Below are 5,476 nucleotides of genomic sequence, written 5' to 3' on the forward strand. Positions count from 1 at the left end.
GCTAATTGATAGCCTTGCATCCCAGCATGAAAGCGAGCTGGGCCTTGCTTGAGAATCTCATTAGCAGCAACTACGCAGCAATTAGCTCTATTAAAATGATATTATAGCCATTCCACACACAGAGACACCCATGCACACACACACACCTCACGCTGATCTAATTTCAGATGAATGACTTCACCTCCAGACACGACTCCTTCACACTCAAAGCAGACAGCTGGCCCCGAGGGAGAACTGACAAACAGGTCGCAGCATTTTACAACCATATGGTTTCCCTACACCTGCTGTGGAAGATGTGGTGAAGGTTCCACTCTTCTTTTTTTTCCGAGAACACTTGTAAAACGGGATTAATGCACCGTTAGCGTGGACGCGTTCTCGTCATCGTAGTCGACTCCAGTCACATGACGGCAGCTTGAGGCCGCTGGCAGAACAAAAGTTGGCAGTTGCAAGACCGCCTCGGTCCTGGTCCCCCTCCATCAGACCGGTTTTAATTCACAAAATGATGTCAAGACATTTTAACATTCCAGAAATCCCACTTTAGTAGCTTTTTCATGTCCAGGGCAACAACGGCACAAATCCTTTTGATATGTGCAATTAGATGCTCATGCAGGCCGCCTCATCAGATTTCATCGGATTTCTAAAATTGACCAAAATTACCCAGATTAACACAATTATAATAGGGAACACCTATTTTTGCTCTCTGGGTGAAGGATAAAAACAACATTTTTGGTCTTTAACATATCTAAAAATCACGATGGGAGTTACCATAGCAGCAGGAGAGTGTGAAAGGGTGTGTATGCAGATTGACGGGGCCTTCTTAGCAGAGCAGAACTCATTACTCACCTCTCCTCCAGTCTTCGCTCTATCTCCCTCCTTGTGTCTCGATCTCTTAGCTCCACTCATCTGAGCAGCAGTGCTGCGAGGTCATGTTTGTAATCTCCTGAGCGCAACATAGGCGTTATAATGCAACAGCCACTCGTAATCCCAAAGCTTTTCAGGAAAAACAACAGCCATAAAAATCCAGGATTATCTTGTTCCAGGCTACCAGTTCAGGGTCAAGAATATCTGTCTCTCTCATTTTTTATAATCCTCTCAGTTTTTCTATTTCCTTCTTACGGCTCCTCTCTCACACAACCCCCCTCCTCATCCTTTTTTTTCCTTCTCTAAATCTCATAAACAGCTTTAGTTCTTATCAGGATGGAATCAGACAGAAAAGGTTGTTTGGACACTGGAAAGTTTCCTGCAAGCGTGTTTGGTTTTCATTGTGTTGTTGGAGGAATGCTGACACAAACAGCATTTCACCATGTGTTTTTAAATCTACAGTGACACTTCTCCACCTAATCCCACTCCGTGTTCACCAACTGGACCCGGTGCCAACACACATATCGTGTGGTCCGAGTAAAGGTGGATTAAGCCTTTAGCTTATCCTCAATGTCCATCTTTTATGTGACTTCCTGTTAGTACAGGAGGTGGTTTGGTACAAGGGGCTGGAGGGACTGGACCCAGAATTCTGCAGGTTTAATCTGCCTGATAGGCGGACGACGTCTCATCCATAGAGATGTGAGTCTAGAACCCCACAGAGGAGCCACTGTGTCAGGCACGGCGACTGAAAGCAATCCAGTCGGTTTGTATAAGCAGCCGGAGACACAACACTGCACTGCTTCATCCTTCTCACCCCCCTCCCCTCCCCTCCCCCAACTGTCCTTAGATTTCTTCATGTTTGCCTGATTATTGATGGCCCATCCAACTCCTGACCATGGTTTGTGCAACTTTTCTTGGGTTCCCAACAGTGATTTTTCTCCCCCCCTCCTGTTTTTCTTTCTTCTTTTTCCCAACTCAACTCAGGCGTGATTACTGAGGAAAAGGACGCCAGAGGGAGCCCAGATAAAACATAATAGTGTGGATGGAGGTAAACCAGTGAGCCCACACACTCTCTGCCAGTAATAGCAACGTTCTGAAGCAAATTCGTCTCAAAGCATGAGTAGGAGGCAGACGAGATTGGTGTTTATAAATGTAGTCTAGTGGAGATGTTTTTCCACTCTTTTTTATTTTGCTTGGCATTGGCCTAGTTTGACAGTTCTAAATTTATCTGGTTGATGCATGAGCTCAAACTAGGAAACACAGATGGGCCATGCAACGTGCAGACCCTGATAACACCAGTGTTAAAACCAATCATTTTGTTTTATCATTCTGCAAATTAAGATAAAGAAAAACATTGGCAGTGGTGGGATTGCAGTGTTTGCGGTTTCTGTGCCGTCCTGTGGTCAAATCAAGGTCATTAGAATATTTGCAGTGGAAAAAGTGATCACATTTACAGTCCCAAGGAAATTAAAGCCAGCACCACCCCAGCGTGACTCAGTTCATTGAATTTGAATTAACATTTGTTGACTGATGTTTGGGTTAAAATGTAGACACTGTATCTCTTTGAGGGTCACAAGGAGGGTGCCGACCCCGGCTGGTCGAAGGCAGGGTACACCCGTGGAGTCACCAGCTCATCCAACCTATGTGAGTGTTTGGTAGTTCAGTGCCTCGTTAGAGGGCACCTTGGCAGTGCTCTGACGGTGTTGTGGCAGCTCTCCCCACTACCAGAGCACCTACCTTGTTTTGTCCTTACTGGGTTTTAAACCGGGAACCCTCCACTTCTCAGCCCAGTCTTCTGCAGTCCGACCATTTCTGATTTTTTTCAGGCAGTGCAAGGTTAAACATTCATCAAACACAACAACCAAATGAATAGACATATTTCTAAAAACAAATAAATCTGATTGCTGTGACAGTTTTGATTTCTTCTCTTGGAAGCTTACTGCCAGTATTTCTGCTTGTTGTCGGCTGTAGTGAGCATATGCGGCCACTTGGCGTCGCTAAAGCCTTAAATCAACATACATAACAGGGGTGGGCAAATCCAGTCCTCGGCCGTATCCAAGCCAGACTTTCTGTCCTACAGGTAAACACGTTCACCTGGGGTTCCATTTACCTTGGTGAAAGCGGTTTCTCCCTGGTAGGATGCAAAACCTGGCTGGATTAAAGCCGTCATGGATTGGACCCATCAGAGGCGGTCAAATCCATTCCTCGAGGGTTGAATTCAAGCAGGGATTTACATCCTACCAGGCAGGAAATGCTTTCACGAAGGTAAATGGAACCCCAGGTGAACGTGTTTACCTGTAGGACAGAAAGTCTGGCTTGGATACGGCCGAGGACTGGATTTGCCCACTCCTGTCGATCTACTTCCACTCTCATGAGAAAACCTCCTCTGAGACATGAGAATCGAACTTTTGATTTGATTTTCTGTGTGCGCCGTGTTTCGTGCTTGTGGGAAAAGACGAAGTGCGTCATTAGGTCGGAAGCTATCAGTCTCCACCTTGTTATCCACTGTTCACCCAGTCAGCATGGACACAAGGACAAGTAGAACGGACTGTTTTGTTTTGATTTCCCCCTTTTTGACTTTACCCTCTATTTACCCTAATGTACTTTGAGTCGCCTGCTGATGTATAAAAAGCACAATATAAATACATTTGTTGTAGGCACAATCAGAATGTCTTTGATACTGCGGCGTGTGTGTGTGTGTGTGTGTGTGTGTGTGTGTGTGTGTGTGTGTGTGTGTGTGTGTGTGTGTGTGTGTGTGTGTGTGTGTGTGTGTGCAAGCACACAAATACAATTGGCTTCGCGATGTTTTGAGGGTCAGTCTGCGCCGCTGCAGCAGCAGATGACTCGGACAGACTCGGGAGAGCTTCAGACATTTGCATGAACTGAAACTGTCCAGTCTGAACAAGCACCCAGTACCGGTTGGTCAGGTTGCCTGACGTCACGCCGCAGGAACGCTTATTGGCTGAATAGAAAGGAAAAGTAGACGTCAGCGCCCTCGGGAAAACCACTACCCCGAGATTGTGACAGGAAAAGTTTGGACTCGCACTTGCAAAAAGGCAAGGTGCAGTGTTATTGTAAGGCACTGTATTCCGACTGCTCAATGTGGCACAATGCACTTCCATCACACAGGCAAAGAAAGAAAGAGGAGGAAGCGCGATGTCATTAAAGTTTCTTATTGTCTCTTTTGTATTATTTGTTGTTGCTCTTTAACCAAGTGGAAGATGTTTAACTGATTACCTGATTGATAGAAGTAAATTTTAGCAGAACAGGAGATTTCTAAAATATTCTGTAGCTGCTGCTCTACCTTTAATGGTTACTCTGTGATGAGGAAAAACGCCCGTCTCTTAACAGATGAGCCCCAGTCTTGTTGAGGTTGTGCCAACTTCGTGCCTCAGCGTCTGCTGAGGTAGGTGGTTTGTGTTGACATGGTTTTTCCAAGTGTCTCAAGTTTAGTTGAAGTCGAAGTTTTCACCACATTGTAAGACAGGGTTCCATCTTAAACAGGGCCTCATCAAGCCAAACAGATGCTGGGTCAATCGTCCAGCATCTTTTCAAAACAGTGTGTGTAACAATGGGTAAGAAGCCCAGTATAAATGAGCTCATCAATGTCTCATGTACTTCCTTTACAGTTGAGTCAACACCACTCGCAGTCAGTCACTCTGATCTGACTCCACTTTTTGCAATCTTGAAATGGAAAGGTCGTCCAAATCACCGTACACATCTATGGACACAGTCCAAGCTAGAGTGGCTTCCTTTACAATACAATTTCATGATGAGGAATTAGAAAACTAACTCTTTTTTTTTTTTTTTTAACTTAAGCAATAACTCATGTGAGTCCCATGTTTGAGAGGATGGTGCCTCATTCATGACCATGATCGAGACAGGTAAGTAATTTACACACATGCCACGTTTAATAAACTAATCCATCCCACAAAAGTAGATAGTATAAGATCTCCATATTCATCTTTATTGTAGAATTGTCCATCCATCCATCCACTACCGCTTATCCGGGGTCGGGTCGCGGGGGCAGCAGCCTAAGGAGAGAAGCCCAGACTTCCCTCTCCCCAGCTACCTCCTCCAGCTCATCCGGAGGGATCCCCAGGCGTTCCCAGGCCAGTCGAGAGACATAGTCTCTCCAACGTGTCCTGGGTCTCCCTGGGGGTCTCCTACCGGAGGGACATGCCCTGAACACCTCACCAGGGAGGCGTCCAGGGGGCATCCTGACTAGATGCCCAAGCCACCCCATCTGGCTCCTCTCAACGCGGAGGAGCAGCGGCTCAACTCCGAGCTCCTCCCGGATGGCAGAGCTTCTCACCCTATCTCTAAGGGAGAGCCCAGCCACCCTACGGAGGAAGCTCATTTCAGCCGCTTGTACCCGTGATCTTGTTCTTTCGGTCATTACCCAAAGCTCATGACCATAGGTGAGGGTAGGAACGAAGATCGACCGGTCTCTTCACCACAACGGACCGGTGCAGAGTCCGCATTACTGCGGATGCCGCACCGATCCGCCTGTCGATCTCCTGCTCCATTCTTCCCTCACTCGTGAACAAGACCCCGAGGTACTTAAACTCCTCCACTTGGGGCAGGATCTCCTCCTTGACCCGGAGAAGGCACT

Source organism: Takifugu rubripes, chromosome 3, assembly GCF_901000725.2.
Source record: "Takifugu rubripes chromosome 3, fTakRub1.2, whole genome shotgun sequence".
In the NCBI taxonomy this organism is placed as follows: Eukaryota; Metazoa; Chordata; class Actinopteri; order Tetraodontiformes; family Tetraodontidae; genus Takifugu; species Takifugu rubripes.